The 20,349-nt window shown below is 31.8% G+C and overlaps 1 protein-coding gene and 1 pseudogene across 9 annotated transcripts in view; one reads left to right on the plus strand and one right to left on the minus strand.

Annotated features, from left to right (window-relative positions):
- Positions 1–20,349, plus strand: part of SYT14 (synaptotagmin 14) — a 258,761-nt gene that overhangs the window by 103,274 nt on the left and 135,138 nt on the right. The gene's annotated exons all lie outside the window — the stretch shown is intronic.
- Positions 17,133–18,189, minus strand: LOC141544251 (nuclear receptor-binding factor 2-like; annotated as a pseudogene).

Consider the following 20,349-nt stretch of genomic DNA (forward strand, 5'->3'; position numbering starts at 1 on the left):
TATTCAGGAATTGCCATTTCTCCTATAAATTTGATTAAATTTCTTATTTATCTTAGATGTGACCTTTATCAGAAAAACTTGCTGCAAAGATTTTTTTCCTTTTTTTCTTTTCCCTACATTGAATTTGTTAGTGCAAAATAGTTTTAACTTTATACAATCAAAATTATCCATTTTATTTTCTTAAACTATTCCCCTTATCCACAGATCTGAAAAGCATTTTCTATCTTGTTTTTCTTATTTATGATATGCCTTTTTATCAATATACATCTGTTGGGAGCTTATCTTAAATATTATGTGATGGAAATAGAATAAACTCATCCATAAAACAGAAGCAAATAGCAGAGTAGATAAAAATTAGAATCCTAAAATATGTTGTTAACAAGAAACAAATCTAAAGCTGACTGAAATACAGAGTAAAGTTAAGGGTATGGAACAGAATCTAATAAACTTTAGCTGAAGTGAAAAATGAAGGAGTAGCAATCATGATCTCAGAGAAAACAAAAGCAAATACAGATCCATTTAAAAGAGAAGAAAGGAAACTATATCTTGTTAAAATATACCATAGACGACAGAATCAGCTACATCCAGAGAAGGAACACTGGGAAATGAGTGTAAACTGTTATTTTTACCTTCTGAATCCAATTCTTCCTGTGCAAAAAAAAATTCGGTTCTACACACATATATTGTATCTAGAATATACTGTAATATATTTAACATGTATAAGACTGCCTGCCATCTGGGGGAGGGGGTTAGGGGAGGAAGGGAAAAAATCTGAATAGAAGTAAGTGCAAGGGATAATGTTGTAAAAAATTACCCATGCATATGTACTGTCAAAAAAAAAGTTATAATTATAAAATAAAATAAAAATTAAATAAAAAAAAAAACCTAAGAAATAGAACGATGGAGAAAAAAATATATACCATAGACAATGAAGTAACATCAATACTAAACATATATGTGCTAAATAAAAGGATCCAGATTTTTTAGGGGAGAATTTAAATTAATTACAGGAGACAGTAAAACTATAGTAGTGGGAGAACCTCATCTTCCCCCTATCAGAATTACTAATCTAATATAAGATAAACAATAAAGAAGGTAAGGAGGTAGATAGAATTTTAGGAAAGGCAGATATTACAGACCTCTGGAGAAAATTGTATGGATACAAAATGCCTTCTCTCAGTGGTATATGGCATACACACAAATACTTCACAATCAAATGCAGAAAAGTCAGAAAAATAGAAATATTAAATACATCCTTTTTAGATTGTAACTCAGTAAAAATTTATTTCAATAAAGAACCATGGACAGATAAATTATAAATTAATTAGAAACTAAATAATTTAATCCTAAAGAATGAGTAGGTCAAAAACCAAATCAAAGAATAAGTTGTTAACAGTTCAGTATCTATATGATAATTAGGCTCTGATAAAGATCTTCAATGTTCCATTCTGAGATATATTCTCTTTAATTTTTTAAAAAATCTTTTATTACTGTAATGGCACAAATAGTATGTCCACCAAATTTGTAGATAACACAAATATAATCTAATAGGAAATTCTAAAATCATCTGCTTGAGTACAAAAATCAACTTAGCAAGTGTATATGTGAATAAAATGGGCATGCATATAAGCAGCAATCCTGAAAAAAGATATGAGGGTTTTAATAGGATACAAGCACAATATAAATCAATAGTGTGATATTATATTAAAAGAGTCAGAAATAGCTTCCAGAAATAGGCAGCCAACCATCCTATTATATTTACCCCTCATCAGATCTCATATGGAGTATTATGTTTGATTCTGAGTACTATGGTTTGAATTTAAGAAAGTCTTAAATAGATAATCTGAAGGGTCCAGAGGAGACACCTAAGATGGTAAATTACCTTTAGTCCATATCATATGAGAATCAGTTGAAGGAACTGGTAATATTTATCATAAAAAAGAGTAATCTCAGGAGAGACATGAGATATGCATGTTCAATTATTTTATCATATTTAGGAGGCATTAGACTTATTCTTTTTGGTCCCAAAGAGTAGAAGTTGGAGCAGTAGGTAAAAGTTGCAAAAACAAACAAACAAACAAACAAAAACAACCAAAGTTAGGCTTGATTTTTTAATGCAAAAATCCTAATGATTGAAGGTATTGAAAGTAGATGGGGGTTTCTTGAGAGATAGTAGATTCTAACTTCTTAGAGGCCATCACACAGGATAAATGACCACTTATTTATCAGATCTAATATATTGAATACTCCCTTTGGATGTAAGTTGGAGAACGAAACCACTGAAGTCTCTTGCAGCTCCCAAATTAAATGATTTTATTAAAACGATGATTTTAGGAAACATCTAGAAAAGGAATTAGTGATTACAAAGAGTTGAGAGGCTTTATCAACAATAGATAATGCCAGACTAATCTCATTTCATTTTTTGACAGAGTTACTATATGGTTATATCAGAGAAATGTTATATTTCTGGCATATATAGATTTTAATGGAGCATTTGAGAAAATTTCTCCTATTTTTCTTACACAAAAGATAAAAAAATATGGGTTTACTTGGAATTGGTTAAATAGCTTGACCTGAGTAACCATCATTAATTATTCTATGTCTGCTTGGGAGGAAATTTCAGTATAGTGCCTCAGGGAATCTGTGTTTAGTACATTTAACATTTTAACATCTTTTACATTTTAACATCTTTAACATCTTTAACATTTTTATTAATGATTTGGATAAATAAGTAGATGACATGCTTTTAAATCTTACATATGACACAAAACTGGGAGGAATAACTAGCATACTGGATCAGAGTATAGACTGAAAAAAATCTTGACAGGCTCAAATGTTGGGTCACATCTAGTAAGATGAGATTTATTCGAGATGTGTCTATTAACAACCCTTTATCTAATAGAGTTAAAAATCAACATCACAAGTACACAATATGGGAGATATATGCCAGTGTAAAAAAAGTGTTGGGGTTTTAGTGTCATGCAAACTTTGTAAGTCGAGTATTTTTACACTGCCAAGAAAAGAAATATTCAGTTGCATTGAGATTCATGTCTGACTGTAGGAAAGTCATTTCTTCCTATTCCTGGTGAGAAAAAAATTTATAGTTAGATTATATTAGTTTAGATTACTTATTTTAGGAAATATATTGGTGATACTTTTCAGAAGGAAGGGAGCAGAATAATGAAGTTCATGTGAAATAAGGTTCATTTGGGAAAACAGGGCACGATTAACAAAAAAGAAAAGGAAGACTTAATGGATTCATGTTTCCTAATTTCTTCAAGCATAAAAAAGATTTTACATGTAAGAGAAATTATACCTATTTTGCTTCACTTCAAAGTCAGAACAAGAATCAATGGATCAAAGATGTAAAAAGGCAAATTTAGACTCAATTTAAGGAAAAACTTTCCAACAATGCCTAACAAAGTATCTAGCTATATAGTAGTTCTTTAATAAATGTTTGCTTGTTTATTTAATTAGAGTAATGTAACAAAGTAATATATCTCTTCAATACTCTGTCCCTGGAAGGATGGACATTGCTCACAGATCTTTCACCTTATAAGGAGTGTGCCCCTGACATTCACTTTATCACTTCCTACTCCAGGAACAGAGCTTCATCATTCCTCTCCACTTTTGTTTCTGAAAGAGAAAATTGAAATGAAAGTTCTGTACAATATCTTCTCACTGCCATCCATTATAATTTTCCCATCTATGACTGGCAACTTTGTTTTGCCTTTTTTTGCTTTGCTTTATTGTTTTTGACTAAAACATCACTTTAAAAATCCTTCTGTTATCCTTATCAATCACTATCAAACTCAGCTCATTTCTGGTGTTTTATACTTTTGATACTATAGTTGGAGAACTTATGTTACTTATTTGCCCTAAGCTTGCAACTTCAAACATGGCTTTTAAGTCTTAGTTGATGAGGTTCCTGTGAAACTGCTCTCTCTTTGTTTCTTCAGAGGAATCATATCTTCATAGCCTATTGCTAAAATAATTTATACTGGTTTCAACTTCCTCATTCTTCCTTCTTTTCTACACAGCAAAAAGAGAAAAAGAAAAAATTTCCATTGAGAGTTATCAGGGCTCTATTATTTTTCATCAAAGAGAAGTAAATTTCTATTGTTACAGAAAAATTTTCCTCTTAACAGATTAAAAATTTATATTATGCCTACAATTTTGTAACTTGCCACTTAAAACTATAAATAAGATATTTTTCATTTCCTAAAATAATTTAATTCTTACCATAGAACATTCTAACACAATTAAAGAAAGTTTTTGAAGAAAATTTTAAAAAATTTAAATGGTTTCTAAAAAGCCTTCTTCATAATTTTCCCAAGACTGTGCATATCTCTTCAACCAATAGCTCTGTAGTTACATAATATATAAAAAATTGCTGTTCTATTTTGGGTACAATTCTGCTGCAGATAAATGTATTAAATTACTCACATTTAAGAATTTCTCTATAGACACATCTCCTAAAAGGGTAGAATTTCCCCATACTACTGACATACTTTTTGCTATCTATAGTATTCCTCCCTGCCCCCCAAAAAATAAAGTTTTATGATAACCTAAGATAGTCTTATAGTGCTTAGGTGAAAGTTCATTTCATAGTTTTATTTCAAATAGAACAATAGTTTTAATAGTCACCTAATTTGTGGCACATCTTGGAGAATCATTTTCTTAAAACCCGTCAATCTCTGATTTCTTCTTTTCCTTTTCTCCTGGTCAGTGGTAAGTTGAAGAAATAACTCCTATTAACCAAATTAATTAAAGACATCTTCCTTTTCTAAGTCTGATCCTTACCCTAATAAGTTCAGGAGGAGTCCTTCTAGGCCTAAATATGCTTCTCCACTTAGAAACTGATTAAGACTTCAGCAAGAAAGACATAGAAAGATTAAAATGAAATAAGTTTTTGATAGTCAGATAAATGCTGTAGTGGAAGAGTTCAGGAAGTAAACCTTTCTTAATTCCTCAAAATTCTGTTGCCTTCTTTCTATTGATTATTCCTATTTATTGTCAATATAGCTAGTTTGTATAAAGTTGTTTCCTCCATTAGATTGTGTGTTTCTTGAGGACAGGGACTGTTTTTTGCCCAACATTTAATATAGTGCCTGGCATATAGTAGATGCATTTAGATGCATAGAGAAGGCAGGAGACTCCCAATCTGGCTTCAGATACTTAAAGCTATGTGACCATGGGCAAAACAATTAAAATGATTTTCAGTTTCCTCAACTATAAAATAGGCATCATAATAATAGCACACCTCAGAATTAATGTGAGGATCAAATAAGATAATATTTATAAAGTACTTAGGAGAGTGCATGGCATCTAGTAGATAGTTAATAAGTGCCTATTTTCTTCCTTTCAGTATATGTTTCAGAATTGATAATTAAAGAAAACCTGATGAAGGTTTAATTCAGGTGACACCAAAGATTTCAGACTAAAGGATTAATCTGATATCATTTTGTGATATGCAAAGACTAAGAGAGATTGGGGAGGAAGGTAAGAACATTTCTACAGTGAGAGATGTTTAATTTTAGTTAATTTAGTTCTTAAATTTAGTTAATATAAAAAAATCCCATTACAGGTAAGTAAGTATCTTGAGACTTCCAGTTCTATATTATATTTAATATTATATTATTGCTAAAACTAGATTTTTAAAATTATTATGATAAGTCTATGATTACTATGAATTGAAATGTGTATAATATGAAACTGACTGAGAAATAGGTCAACTAAATATTTTAGCAATGTAAATTTCCTATTCAATACACTTGAATTTCTTCTTATCCCAGTATTGTACTTTTTCCTGACCATATGCCTTTGTGTTTGCTCTTCCTTAAACTTTGTATATGATTTCCCTCTTTCCTCCTATGAATCTATGTCCCTTTCTTCTTTTGAGCTTCAGAGAGCTTTGATACCACATGAATAGCATGACTCATGGTCAGAAGATGTGGCTTGAAGTGCAATGGTGTTTTGTACCTGTTTTTGGATCACTTCACTTCTTAGAACCTACAAAGCAAATGGCTCCTCTCTTCTTGGCAGGACAGAGGTAGAGTGAGTAAACATGACTTGATTTTCAGATTATCAACAAATTTTATTTGACTATTAGTACTTGAAAGGGTCCAAAGACTTGCAAAACATACAGAAGTTTCATGTTTCTATATCATAAATACTTAAAAAAATTGGTAGATAAGGGTGAATAGTTTCATATAACATTGTAAAAGATGAAATTAGATTTTAATGAACAGAAAATCACTTATTTTTCTCAATAGTATTTTATTTTTCCAATTATATGTAAAGATAGCTCTCAGCATTTATTTTTGTAAGATTTTGATGTCTAAATTTTTTCTCCCTCCTTCCTTTTCTTCCCTTGTCCCCAAGAAAGCAAGCAATCTGATATAGGTTCTACAGGTACAATCATTTTAATACATTTCCATATTTGTCATTATGAAAGAAAAATCTGAACAAAGAAGAAAAAATCATGAAAAAAAAGTAAACAAAAGAAGGTAAATATACTTTGGACTCCATTCAGTCTCCATAGTTCTCCCTCTTAATGCAAATGGCATTTTCCATTACAAGTTTATTGTAATTGTCTTGGAGCACCACATTACTGAGAAAAGCTAAGTTTATCATAGTTGATCATTATAATCTTTCTGTTACTGTGTACAGTGTTCAGCTTCTGCTCACTTGACTCAGACTGATTCATGTAAATTTTTCAGGCTTTTCTGAAATCAGCCTACTCATTATTTCTTATAAAATAATAATATAGAACAATAATTATAGAACTGTAATAATTCATATACTATAACTTATTTAGCCATTCCCCAATTGATGGGAATCCACTTAATTTCCCATTCCAACTACTATAGGGCTACAATAAATGTTTTTTTTACACATTTGAGTCCTTTATTCTCTTTTATGATCTTTTTGGGATACTAGTCACTCAGTAGTGATACCGGCAAACCACTTATAATAGTATGGGTACTGTCCCACAATCAATTGTCTGGAGTCAAGAAGATATGAGTTCAATTTTGGCCTCAGACTTTTACTAGCTTTGTGATTCAGGACAAATCATTTAACCCTATTAGCCTTAGTTTCTCATCTGTAAAATGAACTGGAAAACAAAATGGCAAATCACTGATGAATCTTTCCCAGGAAAATCCCAGATGGGGTCACAAGTAAGACTGGATTGAAATCACTAAACAATAACAAAGATAAAAATTTATAATGAATAAGATGAAGGAATATTATTAATAAGGATGTAGCCTACAATTAAGATTTAACTTTGAGTTCTTTAAACAAGCTTTTGAATTTCAAAAATGGGAAATAACAGAAATGCTATTGATACCAACTATAATACCTTCATTCAGTAGTTAAGCTAATATACATTAATTGCTACAACAAGGAGAATTGCTACAACAATTGACAGAAAATTGGTCAGCAAATATTCCATTGCCAAATGGAAAGATTGTTAGAATAGTTAGATTTAAGCTGTTCTGCAAAATCTTAGAAGGAAGGATGATATATATTTATGAGTGTATTGTCATATAAAACAGAAGCAATAGAGGGTAAAATCCATTTGAAGAAAGTTTGGTAAATTATATAACTAAAGCAGGGATTCTTAACTTTTTTTTTGTATTATGGCTCTCTTTGGCAGTCTGGTAATTCTTATGGTTCTTAGAATAATGTTTTTAAATGTGAAAAGTAAAAATATATAGAATTACAAAAGAGATTAGTTACATTGAAATACAATTATCAAAATAGTAAAAGTTCCAAGTTTACAAATCCTTTAAATTCCTATTAGTTAAGAATGAAAATAAAAAGAAAAACAGAAAAGATTTATTAAAATTATTTCAAAAAATAATTTTCTTCAAGGTTGGTAGAACCACCACATTTGAACCCTAATATCACAGATCAGTAAGTTCTTACAGAATAAATAGAAAAGACACTAAAAAGAGAAAAGATATTTAAAAAAAACCTTATGATAAGATCAAATGTGTGTGTATAAGTGTGTCTGTGGTATATATATAATAGAATTATGAAAGTATTGAGGACCCAGTTTATGAATTCTAAAGGAGAGAGAATGCCAAATGTTAGGGAAAAAAAATCTTAGATTTTATTATTTAAAAAAATCATTAGCAACTACTGATCTATATGCCTGTCATCCCATCTACATGATATCTTTATAAGAATCATGTGTGTGTGAATTTAGGGTACTATTGATAAAGATATTTGTAGAGAACAAGTAGGTTTTCAGCAAACTATATTCTCTCAATGAACCACATCTTTAACATTTCTAATTGATAGAAAAATGTAAATAGATTTCATTGTTATTTTTTTAATTTTTAAAATTGTTTTAATCTTTTTTTATTAGAGCTTTTTATTTACAAAACATATGCATGGGTAATTTTTCAACATTGACCCTTGCAAAACCTTTTGTTTCAAGTTTTCCCCTACTTCCCCCTACTGCTTCTCCTAGATGGCAAGTAATCTAATACATGTTAAATATATGTTAAATCCAATATATATATATAGATTTGTGTATATATATATATATATATATATATATATATATATATATATATATATATATATATATATATATATATATATATATATATATATGTATATATATACATTTCTGCAATTATCTTGCTGCCCAAGAAAAATTGGATCAAGAAGGAGAAAAAAACTGAGAAAGAAAACAAAATACAAGCAAATAATATGTGTTTATTGTTTATTAATTTATAATTTGTCAATTGGGGGGAATCAAAATTATAGAATAAAAGATTAACTTACAGATTCCCTTAAAATAAAGTGTTTCTTAGATATATTTAATCATTCAGGATTTCTTTGTTCAGTGACTCTGATAATATAAAGGAAGAGATATGGATGCTCACCAAAAGTATTTGCTTCTCCCTTAATCCCTTAATAAAATGGGGTTTTATTACCCCACCTCCTTTCTCTTAGTGCCTTTCCCCCTTATTTCCCTATTGAGTAAAATGGATAGTCTTCCTTCTTTAAACCAGTTCAGAATACAGTGGAGTTCAAACATTGCCTTTCATCCAACTCTCCCATTCTCTATCCACTATAAAAACCCTTCCTTGCATGACTCTTTTATGTGAGATAATATTATTATTCTTCCTTCCTCCTTATTTGAGTGCATCTCTCTCACCCCTTCATTTTTTTGGGGGGGGAGGGGAAGTCATTCCAACACAATCCACTCACATCTGAACCCTCTGTAGGGTTACCTCTAACTATCCTAATAATGATAAACTTCTTAAGAGTCACATCTATCACCTTCTTATATAGAAATGTAAAGTTTGAAGCTTATTAAGTCCCATATGATTTATCTTTCATGTTTACCTTTTTATGATTCTCTTGAGGCTTAGGTTTCAATGTTGAATTTTCTATTCAGCTGTGTTCTTTTCATCATGAATGTTCTAAAGTCCTCTATTTCATTAAATATATTTATTTTTCTTCTGAAGGACTATATACTTTTTTAATTAAATTATTCTTGGTTATAATCTTAGCTCCTTTGCCATCCAGAATATCTTATTCTGATCCTTTATTTGTAGATGTTAAGTCTTGTGTTAACTTGATTGTGTCTCCTTAGTATTTTAATTATTTGTTTCTGGCTGCTTATAAATATTTTCTCCTTGACCTGAGAGTTATAAGTTTGGCTACAATATTAGGAGTTTTCATTTGGCAATCTCTTTCAGGAGGTGATCAGTGGATTCTTTCAGTTTCTATTTTGCCTTCAGGTTCTAAGATATCACAGGAGTTTTGAATATAACTTCTTGAAATATGGTGTTTAGGCTATTTTTTTTAATCATGGATTTTAGTTGGTCAATAATTCTTAAATTATCTTTCTTTGATATTTTCCATGACAGTTGCTTTTTCTTATGAGATATTCATGTACTCTTTTATTTTTTTTTCATTTATTAAAATTTTATTGTTTATTGATGCCTCTTGGAATTATTAGCTTCCATTTGACCAGTTCTTCTTTTTTGGTTCCCCCCAGTATTTCTTGTTACTCTTTTACGAAGTTATTAATTCTTTTTTCATAATTTTGTTGGATCACTTTCATTTCCCCCCAGTTTTTCTTTATCACTCATATTTGATTTTTGTATGTTTTTTTTCTCTTGTTAAAAAAGCTTTCCTTTAACACTGGGAAGTGAATGTAAATTGTTAGCACTACTGTCTATCTACCCAGGTTACTTATACCTTCGGAATCTAATACTTAATGTGCAACAAGAAAATGGTATTTACACACATATATTGTATCTAGGTTATATTGTAACACATGTAAAATGTATGGGATTGCCTGTCATCAAGGGGAGGGAGTAGAGAGAGGGAGGAGATAATTTGGAAAAATGAATACAAGGGATAATACTATAAAAAAATTACTCATGCATATATACTGTCAAAAAAGTTTAAATAAAATTTATATAGAAAAAAAAAGCTTTCCTTTTTTTCTAGGAATTTTTGTTGAGTCTGTGTACAACCTGCATTTTTCTTTGAGATTTTACTTATAAGTGTTTTCATGTTGTCTTCTGAATTTGTGTCTTGAGTTTCATTATCACAGTAGTTGTTTTTTATGGTTACATTCCTTTTTCCTCATCTTATTTTTCCAAACTTTTTTTTTTTTTAACTTTGAACTCTGTATTAGAATGTGGCTCTACTCTTCTTATTCTTTCCACATCTCTTGTGGTACCACTGTCTAGTGTTCAGGCTTTTTTGTCTTGCTGTTTTTGTAACTATTTAAGGCTGTCTTTAAATTTTCAATGCTTCCAAGGTGGTATGATCTAAGAAGAGGAGAAATCACTGCTTTCCTAGTCTGCATTTTAGTTCCCGCTCCCTTGCCAATGCAAGTGCTCTTCTTTCATCCCTGGTATTGTGACTAGGAGCTTAGGGCTCCTTCCACTTTTTCTGCCCTGGAATTGGGTAAATTGGCAACAAAGTTGACAGGCAGGGCCTTATTATAAGCCCAGTGCTCTTACAGAGGGTCTCCTGTAAACTCTTTTTGGCCAGTTGTCCAATCCCCTTTCTATTTCAGCACCATAATAGTAAACCCTAGTATCTCCCTCCAACCGCCTCCACTTTCAGTATTCAAATATTAAATAATTGGGTTTTTTTTTATTCAAAGCCCTCTCCCCAACTCAGGATTTTTTTGGTCCTCTTACATTACACACACACACACACACACACACACACACACACACACACACACACACACACACACACACACACACACTTACATGCTCTTCAATTCAGTGCTACTCACCTTCTTGCTATTCCTTAAACAAAGCCTGTCATCTTCAGTAGCTGTCTCTCATTCTGGAATGCTTTTCCTTCTTATCTCTGTCTCTTGGCTTCCTTTAAATCCTAGCTAAATTTTCACATTTTAATGAAAGATTTTTTTCTGATCCCTCTTAATTTTTTGCTGTCCTTCCATATGATTTATGACCATTTTATTTTCTACAATTATCTTTTATAATTCTTTTTATTGGTTACACTCTTATCATTGATTATTGTTTTGAATTATGTAACATTTTTATAAATATAAAAATAGTGTAACATTTGAATCTTTATGCTATAAGTTTGCAGTTATATAGCCAACATAGCAGGAAACAAGGAGTTTGTGAATTGATCATTAAAATTGGGGTAAAGTATATGGACATGAAAGGAGGAGAACATCCCCAAAGAAAGGATAAACTTTTATTATACTTCATTGTATATATTACGTATTTGTATATATTATATTACTAATATTTGGTGAAACTGAAACCTTTTGAAACTGTTTTCTGTCTATATGCAAACCAGTTTCATAGAATTCTAAACAACTGAAAGAATTTAAGCATCTTCTTCCCTACCCCCTGATTTAAATTTTTAAAATTGAATTTTCTCAAACTACAAAAATAATAAAGAACACCTCTTTTAGATTTCCTAAATAATTGTATTACTAATACAGTTATTGTTTTTTAATATGTCTTTTTCCTTACTCATAAGCTACTGAATTGTCATAACTGCCTTGTTTCTCTTTCCTCTAATTTTTGAAAGGATTTAGAATATTAGTTCTTTCTTTGGTCTTTTTGTTGTTGTTGAAGACCTGATTTAACTAATTAATACTTCTTCAGTTCTGGTGTCTTGAGTTCAGAAAATAGATCAATTATTTCTTTGATTTCAATTAGGAAACTGTAAAAGTTAACACTGTGGATAGAACTATTATAGATTTTTCTACCTTCATTGAAAGGACTTTTCTTTTACCAGATTTCCAGATTTAGAAAGGTATTATGTTATTATGTTTGATACCAAAGAATTCATTCTTTCTCTCTCTCTCTCTCTCTCTCTCTCTCTCTCTCTCTCTCTCTCTCTCTCTCTCTCTCTCTCTCTCTCTCTCTCTCTCTGTGTGTGTGTGTGTGTGTGTGTGTGTGTTTGTCTCTGTCTCTCTCTTATCATTTTCTGTCCTTTGAATTTGCTGTACCTTGACTTTAATAGATGGGTAATGGACTGACATTGTGGAGGATATTATGTTTTGTATGTCTGTTAATATTAAAGAAGATCAATATGAGATTCTCATAATTGAATTAGATGCTTGAGCAGTGATGTCTTTTGTAACTCGAGATCTTCTTTAAGTGAGAAGTCAATTTTGAAGCTTTAAAGAGAAAATTTTTTCAACATATCCCAACATTTTAAAAGGTTGTTACCTCTAAAATAAATTTATAAAATAAAATATTTTAGGTAGACAATTTTTTGTTGAGAATCTCAATGAAAGGCAGACCTTTCTTACAATTGTAACCTATAATTATAAGATCTTATTTTCTTTCCTTTCTTGTTATTTTAAAAACACATTTTATCCATTACAGAGGTGAGAGACTAGAGTCTGACATGGTGGGATCTCCACATGTTCTGCCAATGAGGCTCAAATTTAATTTGCAAGACCCAAGCTATTTTAGTTGTGGGCCATTTCTAGACAAACCGCTAATTATGGAAATCCAATAATATTTTTTATTTGTATGGATTACAGTCAATATGGCCAATTTTGTAACTTAATTTTTTTTATAATCATAATGAAGAAATTCAATTTAGAGCTATGCTTCTGTAGCTTTTATATAAACTTCTGTTAGTAAAATTTATACTTATTTGTTCTGTTCTTCTGACCTTTGTTATTTGAATCTAATTCAACTGTGCTCCTTTCCTCTTTTCTTTCCCCTTCCAGCCTACTCTATGTAGAAATAATTTTCCAAGAATATTTTTGTTATTTTGTTTATTTTTTCAACTTCTTTATTTATCTCTTTTTTTCAGTAGTTTACAAATGTATTATTATACAGTGGCTGCACATTTATGATATTCCATCGCAAAATGTATCAATTTGGGGGGATAAAGAAGAAAATTAGATACACTTTATTCTTGTTAAAGTCACACCCCAGCTTATTTAAAGGCAGCTTTGACTTAGAGTTGCAAGCCTGAGGATATTGATTTGAATTATGCATGACTGTCTGGTGTGTGCAGTTCCATTAGCTTGCTGGATGGATAATGTAAACATGTTCTGAATTTTAAGTACATACAGTATATGAGCGGCAGGTTAAAAATAGAACTAATAACCCAGAGTGTATTTGGAAATTTGATTCTTGCAGTGTAGAACTATACCGAGAAGATTTCAGTAAGTATGGTTACTAGAAATGATACTATCTTGATAAATAAATTAGGTCAGTAATATGTATTGCAATGGTTGATCCTGTAGAATTAGAATTTAGAAAGACACAAGTAGTATACAGGTGAAAAATATTTTTCTTTTTCAACTGTTGGGTAATTTTTCAGGAATACAGATTCTGATATTTCCTTTTTATATAAATGAATTTATTTTGGTATATTTACTTATTTATTTTGGGTCATTCTTGCACCACTGTATTATAATATTTTTAAATATTATAACTTCTATATACTAAATCATAACAAAACAATTAAATAAACAAATTTAATTCTTAAGAAGCCTCCCCAGCTAATCATAAATATTTTTGTACTCTTGACATTCCCATATAATTTTTCATATTGGATCCATTAAATATATAGCTCCCCAAGAAAGACAATATTATAATAAAAAAAAAAAAAGCTTACATCACTTTCAAAATGAGCTATTTTCCATGGAAGGTAGGTAGAGAATCACAGAGAAGTTTCATTGATGTAGGGAGTAAGTGAGGAAACTACCAATATAGTTGAGCAGCTGCTTTGTAACACAGGCTTAGAAAGTTGTCTGGTGGACATGGAAGTTAGGTAACTTGTTCAAGGTCACATAGGCTGTAGGTGTCTGTGGCAAGACTTGAAACTAAGATCTGTCTTACTCTATCGCCGTTAACTATTGTGCATGTTGTCTCTTGCTTACATAGACATGGTCATTCTAGTTGGTGGCTAGTGTTTTGCATATGCCTTCATATTTTTGTTATGTATTTCATGTTGGCAACATAGAAGAACCACTAGAGATTTATGCATTTAAGTTAATTTTACACTTCTGTTGTGGAGGATGATTCCTTAATTTAATTCCTGAGTAGGAGAAATGAATTGTATCAGATTGTATTTGGGAGATTGTTTCCTGCTTTCACATATTCCAAACTGTTAATTGCCACAAAACCTCATCTTTTTTTTAACATTATTGTTCTCTTTGTGCTGCTATATGGTCACAAATTTTACAACACCATGATTGCAGCATGACCCAAAGGTCAAGTTGAAAGATGCTTTATGTGTATAAATAGGCTGCAGCAAATGACAGCATGCATTCGCTAAGTTGTATATGAGGCAGGAATATGCACACTTACACATATATACATATATGTATATGTATGTGTATTATACATATATATATTACACACACATACACATGTAATATGCAAAAATTATAGAGAACAGATGGAAAGCCTGAATGATAAATTGGAACTCCTGAGATAGTTGAAATTAAGAAGAAGGAGTCCAGGGTGTTAGGTAGTTCCTCTATGAAGAATTTATGAGAATGTGGACATGACTCATTCAGGATGAGGTATGATAAGATTTCAGTCTTATATTGTGAATAGAAGTTATGAAAATTTTAATGAAGGCATGTTATTTTCTGTGAAATATAATCCATGTGACATTCCAACATTGTTGTGTAGTTTTGGCATCTTAGCTAAATTCAGAGAAGCTGATTTCTAGATTGACTTAAGAAGAATGATTTTTTTTTGGATGCAGCAACTTTCAAAGACTTATTTACTAAGATATAAATTGTTTACAACTGGTGTCATTGAAAGAAATACCCTATCAATGAATATCAATTATTTAAATTGTTAGAAGAATAGAAGATGGATTTATTCTTAATAAGAGAAATAAACATAGGCCCTTTATTCCCTATGTTCATTATTGCTGTTTTGTGTATTTATGATATATACCGTACATTTTAAGTGCTTTTCATTATCCATCGCTCATTAGGTCAGTGTGTGTGTGTGTGTGATAGAGAGAGACAGAGACAGAGAGAGAGATAGAGACATAGACAGAGACAGAGAGAAACAGAGAAGACAGAGAGACAGAGAGAAACACTAAATTGTATCCCTTGAGAGGCAGCCAGATGGTACAATAGTTAGGACATTAGGCCTGGACATGATTTTATTGGGACTTTACTCTTTAGAAGAAGATACAATCTCAAATACTTATTTAATAGTTGTGTGATTGTAGGCAAGTCACTTAACCTCTGCTGCCTCATTTTTATCTACTGCAAAATGGGGACAATCATAGCACCTAACCTTTTCTTGATAATTCATTCCTAGGATTGTTTTGAGGATCAAATGAGACAGTATTTAAGGCACTTAGCACATAATAATCCTTCAATAAATGCTTATTTCCTTCTTTTCCTCCTTTCTTTCCCTTCCTTTCTTTTCTTCTATCCATTCATTTTATTTCTGTCTTTTTTTTTTAATCCTAAGAACATAGTCTGTGGTAATGATTGGCTATAGTTTTCTAAAAACCATCTCCCAATACAATTTTAAAGTGAACATTCAGTATTCATTAATTTATGAAGACTTTTTAAAACCTCTAGAGAACCTTGAATTTAAAGTAAGTTTTTTAAAAATGTAATTGGGAGGCACCATGATATGATGGATATCCTGCTCTTAGACCCAGAAAAACCTTAATAATATCCAACAAATCAAGGGTTCTATAGCCCTAAACAAATCACCTAAGACTATAGATAACACATTAAAGTACCTAATTGGTAAAGAGAGCTTCCTAGGCCAGGAATTCCTTACTGAAAAGGGCATCACAGACCATCTAGTCCAAACCCTTCATTTATAGGTGAGAAAGAGTGAGACCCAGGTAGTAAGAGGTAGTAAGTGCAGTAGTGACTACTAATAATCATAATTATATACAGAAGACACTTATTTTCAGTTGGCATATATTTCTAGAGTTTTTTAAATTTAAACATAATTATTTTCATTGATTTGCTACATTCAGATTACTAGCATTACTTCCATTCATGCCCCATTCAAAATAAAGAATTAATTCCTTGGGTATTTTTTAAGTGGTACACAAAATTTTAATTCAGCTAACAGAGAATTAAAACTTATGATGGATCTTGATTAATTATGTAAACTGATAATTTGTTTTAAAAAAGAAGTTCTCATTTGGTTCTTTTGTTTATGAAGTGAAAATTTAAACATTTCTTCTGATAGTTTTGAAGTTCTCATTATGTTTGGAATAGTGTAAAGTAGGGCATATGCAGGATCATCTAGAAAGGCATGTAACTCAAATGCCTTATTAGAATCAATAAATTGTAACAAAATGCATGTAGTCAAAAATTAGTTATTAAGTATAGCATAACCTTGAAGTTATGCTTGAAAAAAGTTATTCTGGGTTGCCATTTGGTTTTAATTGGAAGAAACAATCCCCAGAGAAGTTAGTGTTTGCTAGCTCCAGTTTCCTGGACCCTAATCAGTTTCCTGACTATGCTGTATGTTTTCCAGTTACCATTTTCTATTGTGTGGGCAGACCCCTTTCTTCTACAATTGTCCATCTAGTGATCCTTCCTCTGGACCGGATCATCCCTAGCTTCTTGGTTTTCCCTTTTTGTATAATTTACTCTTCCTTACCTCCTTGTGACCTTACATTTAATTATTCAAAAGTCCTCTCAGACTATCTTTACGGAGTTCTAGAAGCGAAGAGCTCTGTGTATGGCAAGTCCAAGGGAAGAAGGTTGGGAATAGGAATGTTCTTGGCTTTTCCTATGTTTGCTGCAAACTTCTGCCAGGTGGAAGAGGCTGAAGCAGTTTCTGAAGGGGGAGGTAGGATTCATAATTCAGATTTTTCTATAAAGTCATCATCTACATCCAGTTCCATTTCGAATGGAACCTACTGGAGCCTGGATGTTTCAATCTTGCAGCTGCTTGTTTTTTCTTCTCAAGCTTTCATTGTTGGCCATAAGAAGCTTTATCAGATCTGCTAGCAACCCTAGTAGCCTGCCCTTCTATTGTTGTTTAGTCATCTTTTGGAACTTTGCTACCAGGACATGATTTTGTTGGGACTTTACTCTTTAGAAGAAGAAAAGGGCCATGTAACTGACATGCCTCATTAGAATAAATAAATTTTGTATAACAAAATGCATACAGTCAGTGCGTGATAAAAAGCATCTTTCCAATACAAGGTCACCTCTGGACTTCTGTATTAATTTTAGGTTTTGCATTAACCTTTATGACATTATAAATTAATTATTACATATAGCATGACCTTAAAGTTAAGAAAAGGAAAATAACTCTGCTTAAAAAAAGTTAATCCTGGTTGCCATTTGATTTCAATTGGGGGAAACAGAGCTGGGTCCCTGTTGAAGATTGCTGGCACTGTGGAAGGACTAAACTGTTGAGCCGTAGACACACTTTGGCTTGCATGATGTCAGAAGGTGAATGGCTCCATCAGGAGTCTGCTGGGCTTTCCGCCTTTCCTCCCGTTTTGCCCCTTTCCACTTCTGAATAAGCAAGAGTTGTTTCATGTGGCTATCCCTTTGTAATTCCAGTGATTGAGTCTGCTTATCAGTCTCATGGTTTTGGAAAGATATGCAGCCATTTTTTTGTGACACAAAATTGCCTCTTCATATTTCCCGGTAGCTAGTGACCAATCTGCTTCCCTCCTCTGCTGATGAAACAGGTTCAGGGGCTTGTCCATCATTTCCATAGATGCCAGGACTTGGGGAGAGGGTGCCACATCTCTTGGTGGGGCCTGGGGCCACTGCCAGATGAATACAGCCACTGTTGTTTCCTCTTCTATCTCTAGAGTTTTTAAATGTCTTCACAAATTGTATTTGTGTTTTCTATTATATATTGTAATTTCTATTATATCTCACTGTCTCTTCCAGATAATGTTGTGTTTAAAAAACAAGAATCACCTAAAAATTCACTTATTGACAAAACTTTTCATTATAACTTTGTTTTCATGGACAATTTTTCAAAATGTATTTTTTAGAGTTTCCTAAAATGTGATGCCGCATTTTTACTGATAAAGTACCTCAGAGTATACATAATTTAACCTTTCCTTGATAATTTAACTTTATTCCTATACCATTAGTAATTACATTTTGTGCTGATAGCAAGATATTTATTTCTAGATAAGTGACCCTAGACTACTATGATTTTTGTATTTAGAATGTGTCTTTTCCTGTTTTAATATCACTTTGTACTGGGAGCATACTGCTTCTTCCAAATCTGTCACTTTATTTTTATATATACTAATCTGTCCTCTGGGTGTCTCCCTGTCTCCTACAAAGTAAAGTACATGTTTTTTATGGTGGTATTTTGCAGCCTGAAAGTGTGTGTGGGGTTTGATATTGTTTTTTATTTTAGAAATCTCCACTGCATTCCATTTTTAAATTTTTTTTTACATTTTTAAAAATAATTTTATAATTATAACTTTTTTTGACAGTACATATGCATGGGTAATTTTTTACAACATTATCCCTTGCACTCACATCTATTCTGAATTTTCCCCCCTTCCCTCCACCCCCTCCCCTAGATGTCAGGCAGTCCCATACATGTTAAAAGTGTTATAGTATATCCTAGATACAATATATGTGTGCAGAACCGAATTTCTTGTTGCACAGGAAGAATTGGATTCAGAAGGCAAAATAACCTGGGAAGAAAAACAAAAATGCAAACAGTTTCCACTCTCTCTGGATGTAGCTGATTCCGTCCATTAATTGGAACTGAATTAGTTCCTCTCTTTGTTGAAGATATCCACTTCCATCAGAATACATCCTCATACAGTATCGTTGTTGAAGTGTACAACGATCTCCTGGTTCTATTCATTTCACTCAGCACCAGTTCATGTAAGTCTCTCCAAACCTCTCTGTATTCATCCTGCTGGTCATTTCTTACAGAACAATAATATTCCATAGCATTCATATACCATAATTTACCCAACCATTCTCCAATTGATGGTCATCCATTCAATTTCCAGTTTCTAGCCACTATAAAAAGGGCTGCCACAAACATTTTGGCACATACAGGTCCCTTTCCCTTCTTTAGTAATTCTTTGGGATATAAGCCCAGTAGTAGTACTGGCTGGATCAAAGGGTATGCACATTTTGATAACTTTTTGGGCATAATTCCAGATTGCTCTCCAGAATGGTTGGATTCTTTCACAACTTCACCAACAATGCATCAGTGTACCAGTTTTCCTACAGTCCCTCCAACATTCATCAATCTGACAGGTGTGTAGTGGTATCTCAGAGTTGTCTTAATTTGCATTTCTCTGATCAGTAGTGATTTGGAACACTTTCAAAAAAGGAGTGGAAATAGTTTCAATTTCATCGTCTGAAAATTGTCTGTTCATATCCTTTGACCATTTATCAACTGGAGAATGGCTTGATTTTTTACAAATTAGAGTCAGTTCTCTATATATTTTGGAAATGAGGCCTTTATCAGAACCCTTAACTGTAAAAATATTTTCCCAGTTTGTTACTTCCCTTCTAATCTTCTTTGCAGTAGGTTTGTTTGTACAAAAGCTTTTTAATTTGATGTAATCAAAATTTTCCATTTTGTGATCAGTAATAATCTCTAATTCTCCTTTGGTCACAAATTTCTTCCTCCTCCACAAGTCTGAGAGGTAAACTGTCCTATGTTCCTCTAATTTATTTATGATCTTGTTCTTTATGCCTAAATCATGAACCTATTTTGATCTTATCTTAGTATGTGGTGTTAAATGTGGGTCCATGCCTAATTTCTGCCATACTAATTTCCAATTTTCCCAGCAGTGTCAAGTAATGAATTCTTATCCCAAAAGTTGGGATCTTTGAGTTTGTCAAACACTAGATTGCCACAGTTGTTCATTATTTTGTCC

The sequence above is a fragment of the Sminthopsis crassicaudata genome, chromosome 5, assembly GCF_048593235.1.
Source record: "Sminthopsis crassicaudata isolate SCR6 chromosome 5, ASM4859323v1, whole genome shotgun sequence".
Classification (NCBI taxonomy): Eukaryota; Metazoa; Chordata; class Mammalia; order Dasyuromorphia; family Dasyuridae; genus Sminthopsis; species Sminthopsis crassicaudata.